The sequence below is a fragment of the Drosophila biarmipes genome, chromosome 3L (assembly GCF_025231255.1).
Source record: "Drosophila biarmipes strain raj3 chromosome 3L, RU_DBia_V1.1, whole genome shotgun sequence".
Classification (NCBI taxonomy): Eukaryota; Metazoa; Arthropoda; class Insecta; order Diptera; family Drosophilidae; genus Drosophila; species Drosophila biarmipes.
Window position 1 is genome coordinate 10,889,472 of NC_066613.1, and position 24,090 is coordinate 10,913,561.

Below are 24,090 nucleotides of genomic sequence, written 5' to 3' on the forward strand. Positions count from 1 at the left end.
TTACTTAAAATCTTCAACCCTGTTAAATTCTTGTTAATTATGGCCTAGGTTGACCTTGGATCATCTCTCGACTTTATGTTGCGGCTTTTTTCAGCTATTCTCCTTTAAATTAAAAATTTTGTTTTTTCAGTTCTGTGTTGTTTTGGGGCTCCTCCCGTCCGGCCTTCCTCCTTCCCCTCAGCCAGGCCCATTTTCAAGGGCGCGAAATTGTATCATTTTCTCGGAAAAAAACATCTTTTTTGTCGGTCCATTTTGTGCCGTGTTGCTTTTATTTTAAGGCTAATTAGTTTGCCGGTGCCTCTTGGCCTGAAAGTTTCCTGTCACTTGCAGTGGCAAAAGGCGTTGCCAATTAGGTCTCGCTGCTCCTGTGGACAGACGCTTTTGACCTTGGCGCTGTCGATTGGCTCGGGGAGTTTTGGCTGTGTGTGCGAGGATTTGGGGCCTCCAAATGAGCTGGAAATTAAAAGCGTGCCGAGCCAGAGTTTGGGCTAGGATGTGTGTCAGCTCGTGGCTAATGAAATTCGCATTAAAGTGGGGCAAAATACTAAAAACTTTGGTTCTCCTTGAGTATTGGACCGTAAAGAGCCACGTTTAATTGCTAAATTCCTGCAGAGTCCTGAGACTTTTAAATGTTAAGTTGGAGCTGGATTTTACCACCGAAGCTTGCTTCCTGGTTGGCATTTCTCTCTTATCCAAGCGATTGGCCCTAACTTTACCCAGCCAACGGAACCACATCGATCAACTACACCATCTCCACTCTCAAGTCGCCCCTCTGACTTCCTTATGACAGCGTAACCCGATCTAATTTTCATGTTGTTTGATAGAAAAGTCTTGTATTGCACTCGCTACAAGGCAGGAATTTATCGCACAGCTCTCGAGGAGGAACGTTGCCGGCAACAGGCATCTGCACTCCCTCGAAATCCTATGTTGCCGTTTCAGATGCGGCGATGCAACGGCTGCTGCCCGGCCTCCGACACTCTTGCCTGCTTAAATATTATCAAAAATTGTGTATCTCGGGGCTCGGAAGCTTCCTGATTCTGTCGGGGCTTGTTGGATCGGCTGGGCATAGCAAACATGCTCACAGTTGTTGCCGCAGGAACGCTTGACTGGCGATCGCAGCAACAGGAAAGCAGAACTGACACTGAAAGATACCACGAAGCTTGAGATACTCTGCGGGAAGTAAAAGAAAATATTATTCTTTGGGTATAATGTGTATTGTATATGTATACAAAGGTGCAAAGTCCCATGGTTTTTGAAAAATAAATAATGCTACATACTATGTGTTATGTAAGGCAAGACAAAGTTTAGGAGTATCATATAGCTCAACCTACTTTTCTAAACCTTTGTCATATTTGCAATGTTACCAATATCAATATGTCAAGGTTGGATTGGGAATCATTAAAAAATTCTAAAACGAGGTCTCCTCAAACAATATTTTCATCCATGGCATAGTAAAAATACCTCATTAATGGGTATGACATCTGCAAAATACACAACTGTTGCTGCTTGAGGTTGCTGCTGCTGCTGCTGTTGCTCTGGCGCTGTTCGAGATTAAACAATGATTGCATTTTCATTTGCATTTTAAGTCACGGTGCAAGCAAAGCAAAGCTAGGCATAAGAAGTCAGAGGGGTCGAGATCTCACTTGGCAAGTGTTGTTGTTGCTGCCAACTGCCAACTGGCAACAGCAACAGCAGCAGCGGCAGCAACTGCAACTGCAGCAACATCAGGAACATCAGCAGCTGTTGCTGCGGCGGCTTCCCCCTTGCAGCAAACAGGTTTCCCTGTGCCGAAACTAAACACATGCCGCCAAGATTGAAATGCAAATCAGTTAATGTTTCTGGGGCTACTCAGAAATCCTTGGCGAATGGAGCGGACTGAAGGGTGTATTGGTGTGCCCTTTGAAGCTGGCACTGGGAGCAAATGTCAGAAACATCAGCTTGCTGCAGAAACAATTCGAAAGTGGTTGTTTTTTAAGAAGAAAAATCAGAAAAAAATGGAAATGCTTAAAACTGCAAGGCAAATTGAAACGAAAAAACAAAAAACCGGGTTAATTAGGGAACGTAAAGTATCTTTTGTATGAGTTTATTTTATCTATTATCGACACAAGACCAAAAACACCACATTGGATTGTACAAAACACTTATGGCTACATATCATAATAAACATTTGTTTAATAAATGGGTGTTTAAAGTTGTATTTTATATAAAGACGATGTAAATCTTTAAAAATATCTTAAACTTAAATAATCTGTTCAGTTTCTTAATTGGGAATGAAATATGTTTAAGTATCTTCTAACGATAAAAAGTAACATCAATATAACAACGTAAACTTCACCATTCACTGTGCCTTTTTATTTCAATTGAAAAGTATGAAGTCTGCTGTACGATTGAGCTCCCTTTAGGCTGGTCAAAGAACGTGTTTGCCCCCTGTAAATTGCTCTTCTAGCTGTTATTATATAATTGGCTAGCCCGCGGCGCCGAGAAGCGGTTTTTCCTGTGCCTTGCCCCGCAGTCCTTCTTCCGAGCCATAACTCAAAGGCAAACAAATACCGGACCCTAATGCCATCGAGGCGCCGGCTCATAAAAATGAAAATTTGTGCGACAGATTTTTTGCGAGGGACTAATCTTGGGCAGCAGCTGCTAGGGGTCATTTCGCCCTCAGCGAGTGTCCTGTGTCCACTCATCTCGATTACGAGGTGTAAATTTACTGACGCACATAAAGCCATTTGGCCGCCTTCTGCCGGCTGCGTGCTCCCTTCCCGTTCTCGGCTCCCTAATCCCCGGCAGCTCAAAACCCAATTCATATATTTACCGCTCGCCGGGGGGAGACATTGGCATCATGAGCGCTAAGCTTTCCTGGCCATTTTCCGCTTCGGCCGGGGGTAAAGCTTTATAAATTTTGATGATATGTGTGTGTGGATTGGCGCTCATTTGTGCCCGGCTTCGTGGCTCAACGTGTTGCCGCTTAATGTGCGGGATTTGCCGGTCTTTGCACTGGATGATTGTGGGATGGGATAGAAGGGGTCCTCGAAACCCAAAACAGTTGGAGCACCAAGGAGTTAAACGGCGACAGAAGTGGAAACGATAGTCCCGCACTGGTAATTTTGAATAAAATGCATAATAATATTAAAATATTTATTGATTTTATAATAAAGAAATGTTAACTTTACCTATGTACTCATATTTAACAAGAAAATGGGCTACAATTTAATTAAATATTTATTAACAAAAGGCTTGGCAAGTCTTTTAAATGAATAACAATTTTAGAACAATATTTTTTTTAGTAAACCACAATTATCCTATTTAATTATATTAAGTATTATTTCTATATAGAAGACATTTAGAGTTTTTATAATATTTTTATTTTATTTTAGTCGAGATTAAAAAGAGAACTAGGAATACAAATCAAATTATTTTATTTTAGTCGAGATTAAAAAGAGAACTAGGAATACAAATCACCCCACATGACCTTTAACTCATACTTTCAACAAAAGTCTGTCAAAATTCGGCGACCATGACATAAGCCCACTTCACTTTCGCTGGATTCCTGATGGAGCAACTCCACTTCCTCACCCACAAAGCCACTCTCAGCTTCTTGGCTCCTCGAAAGAGATTGCAACATTAACACTCACTGCACACGTCGTCGTCCAGCGCTCCCAACCTTTGCCCCTAGCACCACACATTGTGATATGTGCCGGCTCCTCCGCCATCATCATCATCATCGGCATCATCAACGCCCGGCATCATCTGCGGCCTTTATCAATTCACCTTCTGCCGGATTGTTCCTCCAGCAAGCCTCCTCTCCTGGCTGTTTACATAACCACGGCGGCATGCCACTTTGGGGGGCGTGCCGCAAAACGTAAAAGAAAAATGTATAAAAAAGTAAGGAAAAAATAAGAAAAAATTGTGTTAAAATTAATGCACGACCGGTAGAGGAGGCTGCGCCCTCCCTGCGCTAAGTAAACTGGCCTTTCATCGGGTTTTGGCCATATATTTCCATTCGCCAGCCCAGCCAGCCACCAATGTCGATCATCGGGCTCGAGATGCCGGTGTAGATTTTTCGAACCCATAATTACCGGCCTGTGTGAGCAAATATATATAGGTATATAGAAAATTGTTGAGGGCAGGCGTGCGGAGGTCTAGCCACGTTTCTGGCAGATCCGAGCATGATTTAAAGGGCAGACGGCCCAGTCCTGTCTGTTGGCTTTGTTGTTGAAAGTGATTGTACTTTATAGATTGCGAGCCTTTGTTGACTCGCACACTGCAGTGGTTGTGCTCTTTGCATTCGCCAACGTTGTGCAACGTGTAAGACATGTTTGCCTTAGAAGCCGCCACTCCGGTGGCTTTTGGCCGCGGGGAGCAGAATGTGGCAGATGCCCGCGGAGGGGGTTGAGTCATGCATGACAGCGGGCTGGAATTCGGAGGGGCCAGATGCTCGGGAACACTACAAAATTAGTTTGAGATGCAGGTTGCCAGCAGAGGAATTTCTCGAAATAAAGTAATGGCTGAGACTTTTTTCTTCAAAGCTTATAAATAAAGCCTATTAATCTATGAGCCTCATAAGAGGGTGGCCAACACCCAAAGACCAAAATATAAAAGCGTGTTCTGGGATGTGTAATACAAAGTAATTTTCGATCTATGAAGCCAATTCTTTTATTTCTTGGACTAAACAAAAATCAACACAGGCATTTCCTACAAACTAAGTAAAAGTTTATTATGCCAAAAATTCTAGAAAGATAATTCCAGATTTTAGACACTATGATATAAATATTTTAGCTTGCTAGCTTGACGCGCTCTTGTCACCTTTAAATTCTATTTATAAAACAGGAATATATATATATAAAGAGCCTCCCTCTTTTCAAATCATTTATCCTGCCCAGGAACTCCACCAAGTCAAATCCCATGATAAATTCATTAGTTCTGGGCTTGGCATAGACCATTTAAACATTTTATATATAATTACGCCATCATTATGAAGTCTCCTCGGGGTCTTGGACGGAAATCCCCCAGTGACTTGGACCATTAACAACGCCACGGAGCTGTCACCTACAGGGCACCGGGAAGATCAACCCTTAAACCAAATGCGCAGTTTCCTTTGAATGAAAACACACATTTTCCCAGGAAAACGATTCACTGAAGAGTGAAATAGCCGTAGAGCGAAGCTCTCAAAAATCTAAGTAATGAATTCAAATGAGCCACCAAAGTTCATGGCCCCAAGGCCTTCACTTACTGCGATTGAGGATTTCGTGCCGTATTAATTAGGGGAACCACTTACATCGTTCCTGATGGCTCGCAGTTGAAACAAGGCAGCGTTAAAATCATAACAGCTGTGACGTAACAAATGGCATCGACGGGGGGTGCCAGGCGGCCCAGGAATCAACCACTTGAAATTCTTTTTTAAGCCAGCCCGGAATGAGACATAAAACATGCCCGTGCGGGCTTCCGGAGCCCCGTCAACCCCTAATGAAGCCATCAACTCACGTAACTCGCCACAGTTGCCACCGAAAGTTTCTTCCCGCTGCTTGCGAGTGTGTTTCTGACCATATAAGGATAACGAGAAGGGGCTTTGATGTTGCCTAAGCATTTTGGCAAATATTTGCGCCGAGAACCAATCCATCCGGGGTGGTTCTCAAGGCACAGATTGGAAACTTTAAAGGGCTGCCAAAAGACGCAGAAAAATCCCAAAACTCAATGCGGGTCACCCCTGATTTGTTAAAAAAAAGCAACAGCTATCCCTAAAAAATAAAAGACCAATGCACTTTGCGGGTAAAGACCACAACAAATAATGTTAACGAGCCCGCGGTTCGGGCGATTACAATCAGTGACAGAAGGCAAACCCAACCCCGAATACGATCTAATCTCCCAAAAACCCAGAGAGATTTGCAAGGTCCAGTCCCTGACCCGTTGGCGGATTTTGTTGCCAGGGTCCACCACCATATGGACAGGAGCAATCAACGCAAATGTGCTTGGGCATATGTTGAATAAAGTGCACTGAGGCAAGGGTTCTCTCATAAATCGGCGAGGAGGGGAACCAGAGCTATTAACAACTAATTGAGTACATTTATAGCCAGCCAAAAGCCTCTCTGAGCTGGCTGTGACAATGGGGGATTTGGTCGATGCCTATTAATGAGCCCTCCAAAAGTTGAAACCAGTTTGAAGACAACGTGAATACCAGAGCTATTAAAAACTTTCGATTTTTAAATGTAAATCCACATGCATCTCACGCTTTTGGCCGTCTTATAGGCCAACATCGAATTTCGAACACTCCATTGATAAGAAGTAGTTCGGCGGCCGATGTTCAACTGGCTCGTTGGTCTAGGGGTATGATTTCCGCTTAGGGTGCGGGAGGTCCCGGGTTCAAATCCCGGACGAGCCCAAATCGTGTACATTTTTTTACATCTTGTTTTTTTGCATTGTAGATTATCATTTTTGTTGGTGTGACAATCTTGAGATTATTTCTAAGTTAGTTCGTAGCCTATCTCTGCTCGAATAGTTTGTATATATGCCTTAACATGAGTATGTGCCGTCGAAATTGTGAAAGCAATTTTTTTGCGTATGATGTTTTTTGTCATGCGCCTTGGTCAAAATTATAATTTATAATTGATCGTGTTGTTTTTATATCAAAAGTAGATTTGCCTCCAACCTTCAACTGGCTCGTTGGTCTAGGGGTATGATTTCCGCTTAGGGTGCGGGAGGTCCCGGGTTCAAATCCCGGACGAGCCCAAGGATGTTAACTTTTTTATTATTATTTTAATTATTAACACTTTATTTTGTTCCTGTTCGCTTTTTTACTAATTTAACAAGCGAAAGAGTGATCCAACCCAGTGACATTCGATCGCTTAAATAATAACAATTACTGAGTTCCAAGCCAAATTGGGCAAAGATAAGCCGAGTCGGCTCAATTACAAACTCATCCGAGAAGGAGACAATGCAGCAGACGGATTGTCAGACGGGAGTCACAGACACCGCAGGCAGGAGCATTCAACTGCACGTGTCGGTGACTCTTTGGGGCAACTGCCAATTGAAAGCCGACGACCCCTGAAAAAAGGGTGCAAAATACTACACTGCAAAACGTACAAAGTTGTCAAAACTAAAAACAGAAAATACAACTACAATATAATTAAAAAGAATTTTAATTTATAAAGATAACTTTACAACCCGATTTTTTTATGCTGATTTGATGATTTATAATGTAAAATAAATATGAAATACATAAGCACATATATTGATAGCCACATGCAATCTACGTTTTGGTAGGCGCTATGAACGTATAACAACCAAATCACAATTAAACAAATATTATTGTTTTAATAAGCTTAAATATAACATGTTAAATAAAAGTTTATCTGCTACACCATCAACTTGAAAAGTTGAAGTTGTCAGGTAAACCCGTTTGAAGAAGACGCAAAGCCACATGCATCTCACGTTTTGACCAGTCTTTAACTGAAATTCGAATTTCGAACATTCCCTTGATAAAAGGTATTTTGGCGTCCGAATTTCAACTGGCTCGTTGGTCTAGGGGTATGATTTCCGCTTAGGGTGCGGGAGGTCCCGGGTTCAAATCCCGGACGAGCCCAAGTTCAGTAGATTTTTTTTCCATATTTAAATATTGGAATTTTAAAAATTTTTTAAAGAATATTGAAGTGGCTGAATTTGGAAAATATAGTACACAAAACAGGTGCTGTAGGGTAAACTAATTTATTTTTCCAAGGTACATTCATGGAAGCTCTTTCTAATTTTTCTCTGTGTAGAGGCTAGCTCCTGCGAACGAATTTTATGCATTGGAAATTAACACAACAAACTTTTCGGCTTGGCTGACCAAGCAGACACGGCAGACCAGAGCTCATGGCTGTCATTACCCGAAATCCATTTGCGACCCCGGGGCCCAAGGGGGCTTGGCTGGCAGATCTCTTTCGCATTGTAATAATACGGCACTCAGCCCGGGCCCGGCCCCCGCCCATCCCATGCCCATGTATCCGATTGCAGTCCATAACAGCTGGAAGCACGTAAATCTCATTGTTTCGATGCGTTTTGCATGCGTTTGAAGTGTCTGGTTGTCGATTCCGATTTCGATTTCAATGCCGGCGTCTGCCCCGATCCCGGTCCGCTCCGCCCGCGACCATCACCACCCCCTCCCCCAGGACGGCTGCATTTGATAGCCTGCCCCCGCATGGGGAGTTACTTTTCGTAATGCATATTACGATACCCATTGAGAAGGAGGGGTCAAGGCTTCGGGCTATCCTCTCGACAGGTCTTTAAAACAATTTAATGTCAGAAGCATTTACTTCACAACCACTTTAATTTAAAAAGACCAAATACAGAACCTACTAAATTATATTTTGTTTTTAATCTGAAAACTATTTCTTTAGGTAGGTAGAAAATATATAACTATTTCAGAGCTTAGTAGAACTTAGTAGGCTGTATGTAAGAGGTACTTTTGTATTCGGTGTCGAATCGCTTTAAACTTTTCTTATAAGATTTTTCCACTGACAAATACATCACAGCAGCTGGCGGGGGGTTAAACAAAGCCTGTGGTTTCAGCACCCGGCGACAAAGAGGAACAACTCGCTTCAGTCCTAAGCCGCAGCCTGCGGGCTCTGCAATTGACTTGAACTCGTGGCGCATCAATTGGGTGTGTGTAGATTGGGTAGGTACACTTTAAAAAATTCTTGTTTAAATCTAATACTTAAACGTTTTAATATCCATGAGTCATCCATTTCTATTAATAAAAGGTCTACATATTTTTTAATTTTTTTGGAAGCGGAAGGTCCCGTGTTCGAAACCTTCTCGAGCCCAAGTGACGTACATTTTTTTACTTCTATACTTCATCCATTTAACTAAATCCTATTCAAGTCCCAACTCCAGAAACGGACAAATTTTGAAATAGTTATTGATTACTTTTCTTTTTTTTTATATATTTTGGTAGATGTGTAATATTTCAACTATAATAACATTTTCTGCCAGTGCACGTGTTGGTTGTGTGTGGTACTTTTGTTGTTGCTGGGCTACGGTAAAAGTCTATATATTTTAAAATTTTTTTGGATGCGGAAAGTCCCGGGTTCGAAACCTTCTCGAGCCCAAGTGACGTAAATTTTTTTACTTCTGTACTTCATCCATTTAACTAAATCCTATTCAAGCCCCAACTCCAGAAACGGACAAATTTTGAAATAGTTATTGATTACTTTTCTTTGTTTTTATATATTTTGGTCGATGTGTAATAACTCCAACTATAATAACATTTTTCTCCCAGTGCACGTGTTGGTTGTGTGTGGTACTTTTGTTGTTGCTGTGCTGCGGTTTGTGTGATTTTTATGATGAGGCCCCCGGGCAACGGAGCACAAGGCTCGATTCGGTTTTGATTGCCCTGCCGGAAACGGTGCTCAGGTTACGATTTAGCAGCGATTTAGCCGACCGTGAAATGGCAACTGCAGCACTTAACCACATAGCAACCGGCAGCAGTGACACCAGCACAAACACCAGATGCCGCCGAGCTTTTATCACCTTTTTTGGGCGAGTGTGTGGGTGGCATTTCCCATTTCCCCGCCCTCGTGTACTTTTGTTTGTGGCGCCAACATTTCTCTATCAACTTTGCTTATCTAATTGCTGTTCTATAAATAGCCCGCAGCCCAACGGGATAAATTGTCGCCCGAGCGTCAATGTCAGGATGGCCGAGCGGTCTAAGGCGCCAGACTCAAGAGCAAAACTCTTACCCTTCGCAGCAGGGTTCGATCGAGCGTTCTGGTCCTCTCTGAGGGCGTGGGTTCGAATCCCACTTCTGACAAGATCTTTTTTACAAATTTATTTACTTGTTAATATTTTTAGCCACTTCCTAATTTCTAGTTGCATTCCGAGGCACCTTTAGACGATAATAGAAAGTATTGGAAAACAAATTAGCAATATCATTTGTATCAGTGTTACTTTACAGCTATAAAATTAAAACAAATATATGACTAAATTTTAAATATGTTTGTTTATCCAAAATGATCGAGTATAGGAACTTATTATTAAGTATTATTTCTCTTTATCTGAATATTTAAATAGCTAAAATATCAAAATAAAACTTTGTTAAATTGTATTAAGGCTTCTTAATTGGCTCATTAATTTTACTTTTACTTTTTATGGCTTACCCTCCTTACCAAGAAAATTCAATTTTCTCTCATTAGCTTAACTGTGCCCTATATCTTATATGTTATTATGGTCCTCCCCGAAGTCCCGTCCTTCCTTAGCCTTGGTTTATCCCGCCTGATTTGATTCAGCTGTCCCTGGATGTCACCACTAAACCCTAAATCTGATTCCGCACCTCATAAAACTCAGAGTTGCGTGTGCTCCTCCTTTTCTCTCCCAGGGAGTCTGCTGCTAATTAGGTTTTCGTTTTTATACATTTCTTTATGGTTTTTCCAACACGTGTTGGGTCTCCTTCCTCGTTTTTCATGCCCTTAGTTTCCCCTGCCCGCTGACTGCACTTGAATGCACTTGTCAAAGTTCTGTGCCGTCGCCTACGCTGGCCCGATGCATTTTTTTTACTTTCCCAGCCACAGACAACATCGAGCGACGGGGGATTCCGACCCGTAAGCCACGCGTGCCACAATAGGCAGGCACCACTGTGCCCCACCGCACACCCCGCTCTCCTTGATGGCCAACTGGAAACTCGATTCAAATCCAGTGCATATGCAAAGTGTCACGTAATTTCAATTACACAGCTTTGAAGACAGAGACAGTTGCACTGGAAAAAATACGCAATACACTGAAAAAAAGAAAAAAAATTGATTTAGTAAGACCTAAAAAATCAATCTTATGCATGAGTCAAACATACAGACAGTCAAACAGTAGACAAAGTATTGTGGAATACCATTTTGATATCAAAAGAAGAAGATAACTATAATTTATTATTAACCTATTATCATATCAATAAACTACGATTGGAATTTTTTAAGATGGTATTGAACATTTTTGGGAATTTTTAGTAAAATGATTTTAGATTTTTCCTTTAGTGTTCCACCGAGCATAGAGGGTAAAAATATTTTTTCTTGTTCTCCCTCTGCGATAACAAGTTTTATAAACTAAGCCAAGCGACAACGGTGCGTGCCACGCCCCCAGCCGCAGCAGCGCCCCCTGAAAGTCCGGGAAAGTGGGCGCCGAACGCGTGTTGCATGTCAATCGCGGAATGCACTTGCTGGGGACGGGGCGTCCAGAGGAGGATGTGGCAAGATATAGAGGGAAGTGACAAAGCCAACGTCTGACAATGGCCGTGCGGCTTAGTGACCCATAATGCGTTTGCCAAGAGACCAATTGAGTTAGCCCACTTCCTGGGCTTCGTCGTTTGTTACCCGGTTTTCTGCTTCTTCTGGCCAAGTGCTGCAGCACCTCCTCCCTCGGAACCAACCTTGTAATCTACATCTTCTACGTCGCCTACGCGCTCTATCGTTCTCGAGCTCGACTTTTCCTGCTCCACTTATTGGCCTTGGGTTTTCAAGCACCCTTTCTACTGGCGCTACTACTCTCTGGGGAGTTTAAAGAATAATCCCCTCCGTAACATACTATTTTATTATTTCTTTTTCATATTTCCAATGATTAAATTATTATTTTAAGGAAATGCATTCTTTAAATTTGGCTTTACCTTAAAAATTACTTTTTTTGTATTTGGTATGTTGTTTTTGTATAAACGATCCCATCTCGGTAGAGTATTCCGAGCCGCCCTCTCCCAAAGTGCACTTAACTTCTGGGTTTTTTGTGTGCCACCTGCAGTTGCCTTTTTTCCCCATCTTTTTCCTAGCGTAAATAATGGGTTGGCGTTACAAATCCGTTTTAAATGTGACTCGTGTGGCTGTTGTTGCCTGGTTAACTGAGCAGGGAAATTGATTTTGTCTCGTTTGAGCTGTTGCTGCTGCTAAGTCGTCTGACATATGGACTTTCATTGACGGCCACCGCAGTACAGCACCGGCCATAGCCGACATGACCGGCGGCATGTTACCAACAGGCGGCGACCGCAAGCCCTTTGTTCCGCTTCCACCGACCGCCGGACATCGTCGCACGTGTCCGGACTCATCCGAAAACAGCACTGGCCCAAACACCTGCCTCGCACCTCGGTGTGAAGGCCATGATAACCGGGAAGAGGAGGCGATCCCTGTTGCAGTTCGGGGTATTTAGCGGTTTTCCCTGCATCATTAATTTGGTTGCGCTGCCGTTGCCAATGTTGTTGCAGTTGCTCATATTTAAGGGAAAGGAAGGGTACCTAAAGGCACCATAAGTACTATTTTATGAACTTAAAAGCTAGGAATCATCACTCGGTTCCTCTCTAAACTTGGCCCACTAATAACAACGAATAATGCTCTTATGTTTATTTTTGAAATACAAGTATCTTTAAGATAAATATGTATTTTTAATGTTTTTTTGAAGTATATTATATTACATTTACCCTTTATTGGTACCTAAAAGGTACCTTATCATCACTATTATTTGCTGACTTAGCTCCCGGACTAAAACTCCACTCAACTGAATTGTAGCTGTTGCGGTTTGGGTTGATGAACTTTTGGCAAGGTTAAATTATGGGAGGCGGGGTGAAAGTGTCAGTAGACTACAGTCGTACTAAGTTTTGTGGTTTTTAAGAGATTTAGCTGTAAAGAGAGTGAATTTAATGCTTAACGAATTAAGTCCTTATTAGGTGCCAAAGCGAAACCATTTTTAATTTATTCTTATTGTTATAATTTAAGGTGAAATATTTTTTTAGTTCGCCTGAATATTTTGAAAATGTAAGACTTTTTAGTTAGCTTTTTAAGCACTGAAGATTATTTAAAAAATTACAAAGTTGTTAATACACTCACTAGTGCCTAATCCCCCAGCACTGCAATAATCCAATTAATCTCAGCGCTGTTTCATCTGAGAGATTCAGCTAAGCTCAGCCATTTTCCCATCCCAGTCACTGCCAAATCGCTGACAATTTCATCAAATTGCCAGACACGACTCAGCCATGGAATACCATTCGATCGGGGAGTGAATCAAAGCCAGCCCGCAATCTCGCCTCCAATTCCAATTTTTGCCTTATCACCCGGCACAAAAGGTGGTTCTCTAATTAGCTGCCGACTGCCCGACTCCCAGACGTCCCCCCACTGGTCATCCCCGCCGATTCACCCGTCCCCCACTGCCCAATCCTCGACAGACTTTCCAGAGAAGGCGGCGTTGGGAAAGGCATGCAATTGGCATGACATTGCCGTGTTCCTGCTGGGACAAAGCCCGAAAACCGAACCAAAAGCCAAGGAGTGGGGCTACGGCTGGTGGCGGTGGTGGTGCTGCTGCAGATGGAATAGCTCAGGCATGGCGTTGGGGTCGGAGTCGGAGTCGCCACCGGTGTGGCATGTGGATGCGATGTTGATGCCGGCACGTAATGAGCGCATTACGCACTTCGAGGCGCTCGAGGGGAAGCGGACCAGGGCAGGAGCAGCCTGATAACAAGCCAGCAGGGCAATCTGCTTCACTTGCAGTTTTCACACGGAGAAAAATAAGTGTGCTAGACTTCTTTTCAAGGATCGGGCAGAAAGGTTTTAGTATGGTAAAGGGAGCAACCATTGAGCAGAAAATAGAATAGAACAAAGTAAGCTTGTTAGTTTCTTAAGATAAGATGCAATATCTCAGGATTAAGATACTGTTTTAAATGAACTTTATATGTAAGTGGGGCCCATTGCCCAGTGCAGCGCTCCGCCGGCCGAATGCCTTGTTATCCTTGCCGCATTATCGCCTTAGCCGCATACCTGGCGCGTCTTGAGTGTGCAACATTGTTACAATCAAGTCCAAGTCCCTGTCTATTACCATCTCGTTTTTTGTGCCCAGTTGCAGCGTCTGTCTGCCGCTTGTTGTTGTGCACGCTCCGCTTTTCAGCCTGCGGTGAGGCTAAGGACAATGCCCCCTCCCCCCGGCTTCTGTGGGCGCCGGGAGGCGGGGGCGGGGCACTGCAACTGCTACAGCCGCCCTCGTTCCACTTACGCGTGTGTGTGCTCAAGTAGCGAAAGGCCCCCGGCAAGAAAATCAAGCGGTGCAGCATTTGTTTTTCCATTTTGCGGGAGTACTTTTGGATAGGGCATCAAAGATATACCCGACTAAGCTAGCAATACAAAATAATTTATTTTGAAAAAAAAAACAAAATATGTGCTCTAAAACATCCAAATATATAGTATAAATTTAGAAACAATATCAAATCGAACAATGTTTTCTTTTGCAACCTTCCAGGTAACTGAGCATCGATCGTTCCTGAAGGGTATCCCAAGTTCCGAAAGACAAATCCATATATACTGTCTTGTTTCCTTTGGATCCCAGCGGAACGTCAAGACCCCTTTGCTACTTGAAGTCGGCTAGTTTGGCGCTTTGCCAGGCTTCAGGAAAGGAGGCAAGTTCGGAGGGTTGGAGCGCGAGGTTGTCCCGAGTCGGCGGAGGAGGCCAATGTGTTGCACTAGTTTTAAGGCCACGACGCACAGCTGAGCTGCATTTTGCAACATGTTTCGGTGCGCCGAGTGCGCTGCCATGCCCCAAGCCTCGATTCCCACCTGCGTTCCCCTTCACCGATCTGGTTTTCGGTTTGTGGTGCGGTCTCTCGAAATCTTGAAGTCCGTCGTTCGGCGCTTGAGTCTTGCAGGTGTGCTTCACACGACTTGTCAGTGTCAGCGCCAATTTTTTCATACGGCTCCGCGCTCTATTTCTTCGGGTTTTGTGGCACAGACAAAGAGCAGCAGGCATTTTTCCACGTTTGCGGCAACATTTTTGGGTTAAATATTGAATGAGCCCGCAGGAATGTGTATGTCAGGCAAGAATGCAAATGATTTACAAGACGGACGAAAAATAAGTGTAAATGAAACAATAAATTGCAAATCATCTTGGTTAGTTTTAAGGCACTATAATGATACGTTCCTTACAGTTCCTGCTAAGGCCAAGAGCGTTGACCTCACACCCTCACCCTTCACCCACACCCCGCCCCTTCAGAGGTCAGAGACCCTCGACGATCAAGTGTCGTTGCACACATGACACGAGATCGTTTGGCCCTTCCCTCGACGCGATCTGCATGTGACCGAAGCGAGGAGCCAGTCAGCCAATTAACTAAACCGCGCCTAATTAAATACTTAATCGAGCTTGAAACTGCAGCTAAGAAGGCACCAGCTGCCTTAATTAGCCGGACTCTCACAGTCAAAAGTGGAAAGTTCCGCGCACATAAATTTATGTAATTTGACAAAACAAAATCGCACATAATTTCTAATGTGAGATAAAATCGCGAAATCAAAGGCCTCCTTGAGACCCGGGTCTATTAATTTGAAATGGCCTGAGATAAATTACTAAATGACTGTCGCTTACGTGTGATCCATCCATCAATGCCATCATTAAGCCGAACGTTTGACAGAGCGCAATGGAACGGCCACAGGATGGGAGCCACTGGGTATCTCTTCCTGTATCTGTTCCCTTTCGCGATCCCCAGTTCGAACTGCAAAATTCCCAATCTCAATCCCTGCCCGGACAACAACTTACTTCTGGTTTGGCTCGGGGAGACCGGAGACCCCACAGCCTGTCTTTCAGCGGTTGTCGGGGCCTCAGAATCGGAGGCGACGTCTTCGTCTATGCCGCTGTCATTCGAAGCTACCTCTGGGATCTCGCTGGGTCTGGACCTCTCGGGGACCGCTTTTTGCTGGGCCTGCTACCCTGGCATAAAGGGAGAGGTGTAGTACCGTTTCTCGGTTTCTTTAGCTTTTTAAAAGCATTAAAATATATATATGAAGGATAAGCTTTGTGTTACCATAACATTTATATGCAGAATTCTAGATCAAATATAATAAAAAAATGTTTTCCTTCATACATAAATTGAATGTCTTGTGATGGCTTAGAAATAAATAATAGATCTAACGATGACCCATTGAAATGTCTCCTTATATCAAAATAAATTCCCTTCACTAAACACTTTAGCTTCTTTTTGATCACTTAATGTTTCAGAATGTAGAAACTTGATACATTTTGGAATAAATATTTCCTCTTATATATCTAAAAATCTTTTTGGGCTTTGAAATAAATAATACATTTTACAATGACGAAATACTCATCTTGATTTATGATATGTTATGTTTTATATGTGCCGGATTTCCAGAGGTACCTGGTAGGTCGACCCCTAATCCCCCTAAAAACCGCCTTGGGTGCTGTCAATAGGCTTCCCTCGCAAAGGCGAGCCGCCGGCACTCAGGCGTGTCCAGGTATTTGTTGTTGATTATGTTGATAAGTGGCCGCCACATATTTCCCAACTGCACTTGTAATAATTTGTTTGCCATTCCGCCGCGCTGCCTCGCCGTAATCAATGCCGCCCGAAGTGGGCGGTGGGGGATGGGAAAGCCGGGAAAACCAGGCGACAGACACGACGAGTGGCATTCCTTCTGACGAAAATGTGCCTCTGTGGGAGCCGCTCTTTTTCTGTTTTTTGCTGACTCCCTTCCGCCACCCGACTTCCAGGAACCAGAAGTATTTGGCGTGCGGGTTTATCTTTTGATTTCGTTTCGTTACTTCTGGTATTTTAATGAGTTTCAGCTTTAAGATAAAATAGAATAAAAAGCGAAAGGTCTCCTGCGCTCACATCAAAAGTTTATGAAGCGGTTGCCATTAGCAGCATTTCCCAGCCGAGCTTTTGATGTGAGCCCAGCTGAGCTGAACGCACGTGTGCCCCGATTGCCAATATCCGTCGATACTTCCAGTTCTTGGTGCCAGCCAAGTAAAGACAATGGCAAAATATGCAGATATGTTAATGAAGCGTGTTCCAGGCGAAACTATAAACCCTAGGCAGGGCCAAAGAGCAGTACAAGGCTGGTTGGCCGGGTCATAAATTAAATTATGGCGTACTCGAACAGGAAAAGTGGGAGCTAGTTGTGAAAAGGGAGTCTTCTCGAGCTGCCTGGGATTGATAAGGAATAAGGGGAATGCGCTTGCCTTGGAAAATGGATAATCCCGAGGGGCAGCCTTTGAAAAGCCATGCAAGCCTGTGCTTATCACATATTTATGGGGAAAAAGTTATTTCATCGAGAGACTATTCCCTTTTGTTATTTTCTCAAGGGACCTTTAAGGAACACTAGGAATGACTTATAAAATATTTAGCCACGAAAATCCGCCCATTATTTGCTGTAACTTCTTGCATATCCCAACCTTTTCTTCCCAAGTATCATATCATAACCTTTCTACTTTAACTTTCAGAGATTTTTCGAGGCGGTTGCCTCCTTTGAAATGTGCAATTTCCATCGAACCGCATTAAAATTCGCCATGCCCTCCCATTGGCGACTGACCCACCCAGAAAAGTGGCCCCAACTGGGAGTCAAACTTTCGCCGGACCTAGATCGAGCGACATTCGGCATTCAACATTCACCAGGGAAAGGGCGGCTTTGATTGCAATTATTTGGTGAGCTTGCTCTGGGTCTTTCTTTCACTTTCCAAAGACAAAAAGCCGAAAGCATAAAAAAGAACTTCGCATAATTTAGTCGCTTTGCCATTTAAATGGAGCACAAGTGTAACTAATCTCCAAGCGACATCCACTCGGCGTTTTTGCTCTTTTTTCGGTGCCTTTCACAAGCGAAAACCCGAAAAAGAAACCTGAATGGAGTACGTGGCCAAAAGACCCCAGTCGGCCGAGGTTTTTGCCTCCTTTTTCTAGGTTAGCCACATGGACTGGCAGAGCTGAGGGGAGCAGGCACCTGCGGCCAGCAACCAGGCCAGCAGAAATATGCCAAAAGCGTTGACATTTCGTGCGGTTCCATTGCAATTAGAAGCAGCTGAAGCCAGCCCAGTGAACTTCGATCGGGAGGAAACTGAGACTGCACAGGGAAAACTTCTTATACTTCTTGCCATTTCCTAACATGTTTCCTAAGCTATTATACGATTTTTAGAAATATAACAATGTATGATTGATATGCAAACTATTCTTAATATCTCTTAAATAAGAAAAGAAGTTCAGAATTGAGTTATACGACTTTTCTCTGAGTGCCTGTAGTTTCTGGGGCAGTTCTTTGTAATTGATTTGCCATGTAGGTGGGTAAATAAAAGCTGCCCAAAATTGAATTAAATATTGGCTCAGCCCCTGACCAAAGGCTGTCCGAAGCGAGGTGAAGCTGCTGCTGCCGGCAGGTCTACATTTAAATTTCTTATAAACAAATCTTGTCCATTATCTGGCCGGCTGGCAGGAGAGTAGCACGTGCAAACACGTGCCTTCAGTGGGTCAGCGTAGGTCAGAGTCGAGCCATCCATAAAGCCCTCCGAGCGGGCAGGGGGAGTTGCCCGTGAGTGCATGGCAAACTATTAAAAACTTTGACCCAAATATAATAAAACAGAAATTTACTTAGAGCAAGAAGCCGGATGTCTGCGCAGAATACCCTAGTCCATAAGTCGCGTCACATAAAAAGGGCGAAAGAAACTGGTTTTATTAAAGGGGTTAAATATAATAATATACTAAATATAGTATTATATTTAATATTATTAAATATTATCTTAGTTGTTTATATCACGATTAATGATTGTATACTAAAATGTACTCCAGATTATTTGATTAATCTTATAAAAAACTTAATATGGCTCGAAATAATTTTAAAGTACTTACATTTTTATAAATCAAATCAGAATATATGTAAGTTTTTTTATGATTAACTTATTTCTGTCATTTTCTGACATTTATTGCCGATGCAAACCACTCTCTGAAACCCAGTGCTAATGCTTGTGGCCACTTAAATACCCTTTAAAGGGCTTTTGCCTTCCCCGCAGAATAGATTGTAAGTTGGGGCAAGTCGAAGAGGAGCTCCCACCTCAGTCCATCTGGGATGACTCCCCCTCTGTTAACAGCTTCCCTGGCAGCCCAACTTTGACTGCTGCCGACTCTTTAAAACTCTCGGCCAAAGTGGAGCAGAAAAAGTTATGATTTAGAAATTAAAGTTTGCATAGCAGCAGCAATTTTTTATTTCTAATAGTTTCACATGGGAGAGTTGCCGCTGTGGGGGGAAGGGAGTTTCGGAGTTCGGAGCTGCGCAAAGCTGCCGTGAAAAAGATGCTTGCTAATGACAAAAGTATAAAGATTGTCAGGTTGTTCCGGCTAATCCATATGGAATGCACTCGGCGCAAAGCCCAGGAACGCATAAATGTTGCATACAAGTTGGGAGTCGAGAACTTTTTGGGGCACCAGGTGCTGCCGCTCCCCCGTTGAAACTGAGCGGGAACAATGTTGCCCCGAATTTAAGGGACTAATTCAAAAGGATTGTCAGGAGGTTGGGGATAGCGAAAGTGTGTTCGACTTAAATTTAAAGACAGTCATGGAGAAGCACAAAAAGCGCCACTGTGTTGTTAGGTAATTGGATAAAGGTTACTATTGTTTGTGATTTCAAACTAATTGCGTCTATTATTTGATTTTAGATGAATTAGATTGACAAATGTAAATGTACCTCGGACCAACAAAACAATTTTAAAACAATAGGTGTGTTACTTTTATTTACAAATTAGTTGGAAATTATTTCTATTTTCAAGTTACATATAAATATTTACGATTCCTCTATTTCACTGTCGCTGTTTGCCTGTGTAAGTGTTTGCTCCTGCTGATTGAAAATCCCATTAAATCGCAGGTTTTGGTTAAGCCCTCCCCGTAATGGCAACGAAAGCCACTCGACATTAAAACAATTGTGAATGCATTTGGACTCCATTTCAATGCCAAAATTAATATGCTCCCATAAACTACATAAATGGGGCGGACTGCGCACTATACTTCCATGCTCTTACAATGATGCACTGAGAATAATGGGGCTAACATATGAAAATAGGTTGATATTTCATTAAAAGTTACATATTTTCAGTACTTTGTCTAATTAATATTTTATTCGATAAATATATTTTAGCATTGAAGGGTCGGAGTTCAAGTCCAACGTCATCTATGTAATATATAAATTTTTATGAAACTAATATAAAAATGGAGGAGCTGATCATAGCATACGTTTTCTATGCGTGTTCCTATGAACCTAATATTTAAAAATATTTTTTTGTAAATATTCTAATTAAATATATTTTTTTTACATTTTTGAGATGATTTCTTTGCTATGAACTTATTATTTATATTTATTTCAAAAGTGTTAAAATTAAATATAATTTCAATTAAATTTATTTGTACCTGTGAAAATATTTTTTAACTATTCGATTTATGAGCTGTAGCACACATTTTCTCTGCGTGTACCCAGAGAAGGAAAGAGCAGGATCCACCCGGCAACCGCAGGAGAATATTCCCCAGGTGAAAGTATGTGAAAGCATGCCATAAATCGCTCGCCTTGTTGTGGGGGAGTGTGTGTGTGCTGGGCAGTGTGATAGTGTTTGGGGGCGTGGTCTTGGGGCGGGGGTGGTGCCGGCTCGGTCTTCGGGCGATTAGAATTGATGTGGGCTACTAAGCAAACATGAAAGGCTATTACGTTAAGCGTTGCGTTACGTTGTGTTATGGTATGTACGTTGAGAGCGAAATAGTTTTCACACTCCCCTCCGATTTCCCTAAAAAGTTTCCCAATCTTGGGCTCCCCCCTTGTCAGGGCTTAGCTGAATATTTTTCTAGATGACAGGTCGACAGAAGTTAAGCTTGATTTTGGATAAAAATGGGTTATAGAATAATGGCTCCCATTTATGGGGTCTTCCAAGTGACTTAAACAAAGTTTGTCATTCATTGTAATATCAGGTTTCTTATCATTGCAACTGTTTTTAACTATCAACTGGTCTTAACTAAGAACTGATATTATGTTTAATCTGGAATGTAATTACTCACCAAAACGTTTTATATTAAGAAAGCTACCTTTTAAATGTGGAATATTTATAAAAATCCCTTAGGAAATAAGAGTTCTTCGTAATCCATCTCTATCTATAAAGCTGTTTTCGTCAAAATATCTCAATGATCCCATCGACTAAAATCGCTTAGCCCAGCTCGAACCGGTCCCAAAAATATTAATTACACATTATTAATTTGCCAGCTTTTGCGGACGTGGGGCGATGAACGCGAAGGATATGAAAAATGATTTGTTTCCTCCTGTTGTGGCAAAGTGGTTCTGATATTATTTAAATGAATTGTTTTTAGCCGCCGACGAGGCGAAAAACAACAAGCTCCGATAAAATCACTTTTTTCCCGCACGGGGAAAGTTCTCCTTCTGCGTGGGCGCACAATATCCGATGGGTTACACCATCGGAGATTCTGTGGATTCGGTGGGAACTCCTCCTTCCCGATCTGACCGGAGGCCTATCTCGATTATTGTTTAATACGCTGTCATTAATCAATTTGTTTGCCATTGTTTGGGGCCGCTTGTGTGTGTATCTTTTGGCCGTTGTTGTTCGGCCAAATTAATTATGGCCCCAAACTCGGTTCTGGACCGATAAGCAACAGCAACCAGAGCGGCGAACAAAACCAGTGCAGAATAGTGACAAATTTTTTGGCCAGCATAATAAATGACTTTGTTTTTTTGCCTGTCCATTCGAAATAATTGATTATGCCATGCACAAAACTAGGTGAAAGAGGTGAGAGATGGGGACAGTTTATTTGGAGTGGGGTTTGGGAGGTGGATGTCACTGCTCAAGGTCGCAATTGGAATTATTTCTGCGGATATTTGTCTTGCACAAAATTAAGCTAGTCGATTTTTAACGTCTCGGATATTTTTGGATTTTTAAGCAACTCATCTGTGTTGTTCTTAATGCCAGACTAATATATAAAAGAAAACTTAGGCATGAAAACATAAAACCTTTTCTATATGAAACTCATAAATTAGTCATATTTCATGTTTGATTTTTGTGAAATATTCTTGCTGGCTCTCCAACAAAGCTAATAAATCTCATTTTCTAATCAAATTTCCCGGCCCAAGGCAATGCGCCTGCAACATAGGCAAGGAAAAATGCCCAAGTGTTCATATTGAATTCAACATTTATGAGCCATGCACTTCATCGGCTCAAAGAGCCAGTTGATGCATTTGCTTTGCATATTTTAAATGCAAATATTTACAGCAATTAAAACCGATTTATTTGCGGAATGAATAGACGAAGCCGGGCAGACACAAATAATCAAACATGTGAGCGGGAACCTAACTCAATTAAATTCGCTCACATTGAAGTGCATCAATTACCCGAAGAGTCCTTGAAAGGGCTTTGAGCTCGGCCAGATCCCATTTGATTTTTTGCCCAGCTCGTTTGATTCCACTTACCTCAAATGCACTTGATAAATGCAAATCAGTAGCGAGCAGAGCTGAAAACCCATAGAAATACTTGTGCATATCCAGCGGATACACACGAGTCGAGTCGAGTCGCGTCGAGTATCTTTGAGGTTGCCGTGTGTTCGGGCCCGGATTTCTTTTGGCCATTTACAAATTGCTCAATGCCTGGCTGCAATAAATTATTTATGCTATTGCGGCGTTGTCAATAAAGACATAAGTGCGCACAATCAAAAGCGAAACCCAAAGCGGATTGACATCGCGCGGGGATCAAATTGCTCGGGGAATCGGGTCGAGCAATTACTATGTGCTGTATGCTGTGTGCTATGTGCTATGTGCTACACCAGCTGCAACAACAACAATGGGCCATAAAAGCGCAGCCAAGTGCAGGCCATAAAAAATAATAAAGAAAAAACACAAAACACAAAGGCCGAAAAAATCCCATTTGACACCGAAATCAAATTAACATACAAAACTTACATTCCACATTACAGGCCAACAAACAGACGAAGCTTTTTGTGGCCGAGCAAACAATTGAGTTGGGGAAAATCTGAAAATCACAGTTGGACGTCGAAGACCCGTCATATAACACTTGTTGTGCCCTGCCCCACTCTGGGGCATTTTCTTGCCTGCCTCGCCGGGCGCAGAGCGCAGAAATTGTTGGTTCGTTTTTGTTCGGTTTTCGGCTGCATTTTTTGGCATTTACAAAATTCTTGTAGCTGTCGCGTGTAGCGACAAATTGGCATTGACGTGGGCGGTGGAGTGGGCGGGGGCACTCGCTCGGAGGTGCCTCCAACAGGTGTCCGGATTAGCTGGCACCCACAGCGCTGCAGGCGCCGCGGGCATTTTTCGGGGCCTTTACTGAACTTTGGTAGGAAGTTCACGGGTTTATGCTGCCTAAAAGCTAATATCAAGCTTTGGGTACAAACATTTTAGAAGCTCCTTTGACTCCTCAAATAACAAATTAAATAAGTACATAAATGAATTTTTCTTTTGCACTTTACTATGTACATTTTAATTACATGGTAAACCATAGTACACCAAAAAAAGGTTTTAATAAATGGTCCGATTTGAAGAATGGTTTTTGGAACTCAGCTGGATATCACTTTTTCACAACATCAATAAAGGTTTAGATAGCTTTGCCATGTCCCAACTTTCTACCATTCATAGTTTGCGAGTCACTATTGAGATTGAGAATATATATACATCATTTCTTTCAATAAGGCACAAGTAGTATTTTAACATAGTTCGATTTATCTTGAAATTTATTGACTCTTTTTAATGCTTAATTCTAGACTGGTTATTTTCTTTAATTAGATGATTATTTAGATAATTATTAAATTTTTTAAAATATTTTTTTACATATTTTTTTGGGTAGAAAATGATGTGTTCTTCGAGAAACGTAACTTGTTGTTCGGCTCAAGGGAGTTGGACTGCCTTATCATTCGCCTAGTTTTTTCCTCTGGAAGTGTATAGATATTTCGGCCAGGTCTCTTTTCTTCTGAGCTCGGACTCGCTTCTCACTTCTTCTCTCGCGAATGCTGTGTGGAAATAAAATATTATTGGAACGTCTGTTTCGACCTCATAGGGCTTACCTTTCCTTGACAAGATCTAGGGTGCTGCGCTTGAGGATAAGCAGAACGAAATAGAGTATGCCGCAGCAGAGATAGGCATAGGCGACGCCCTCAACCAAGGAGTCGTCGGTGTAGTCAAATAGTTGACAAATAGAAACCATGGTAAAAGCAATCCAAGTCACGCCCATGATGACGGAAATTCTCAAAAAGACTGCATAACTACAATCAAAGGGAAATTGGTGAATCAAGATGGACATTGAACCTGAAACGGGTCTGCGCTTGGTCTTACGTTTGAGTGTCGAAATTGAAGCATC

The 24,090-nt window shown here is 42.4% G+C and overlaps 4 non-coding genes across 4 annotated transcripts; all 4 read left to right on the forward strand.

Annotated features, from left to right (window-relative positions):
* The first annotated feature begins 6,304 nt into the window (after positions 1 to 6,304).
* Trnap-agg (transfer RNA proline (anticodon AGG)) lies at positions 6,305 to 6,376 on the forward strand. The gene has a single exon. It is a non-coding gene; the product is annotated as a tRNA-Pro (tRNA).
* A 275-nt stretch (positions 6,377 to 6,651) lies between these two features.
* Positions 6,652 to 6,723, forward strand: Trnap-agg (transfer RNA proline (anticodon AGG)). Its single transcript has one exon. It is a non-coding gene; the product is annotated as a tRNA-Pro (tRNA).
* A 781-nt stretch (positions 6,724 to 7,504) lies between these two features.
* Positions 7,505 to 7,576, forward strand: Trnap-agg (transfer RNA proline (anticodon AGG)). The gene has a single exon. It is a non-coding gene; the product is annotated as a tRNA-Pro (tRNA).
* Positions 7,577 to 9,658: 2,082 nt separating this feature from the next.
* Positions 9,659 to 9,781, forward strand: Trnal-caa (transfer RNA leucine (anticodon CAA)). The gene is made up of 2 exons: positions 9,659 to 9,696; positions 9,737 to 9,781. It is a non-coding gene; the product is annotated as a tRNA-Leu (tRNA).
* Positions 9,782 to 24,090: the final 14,309 nt, after the last annotated feature.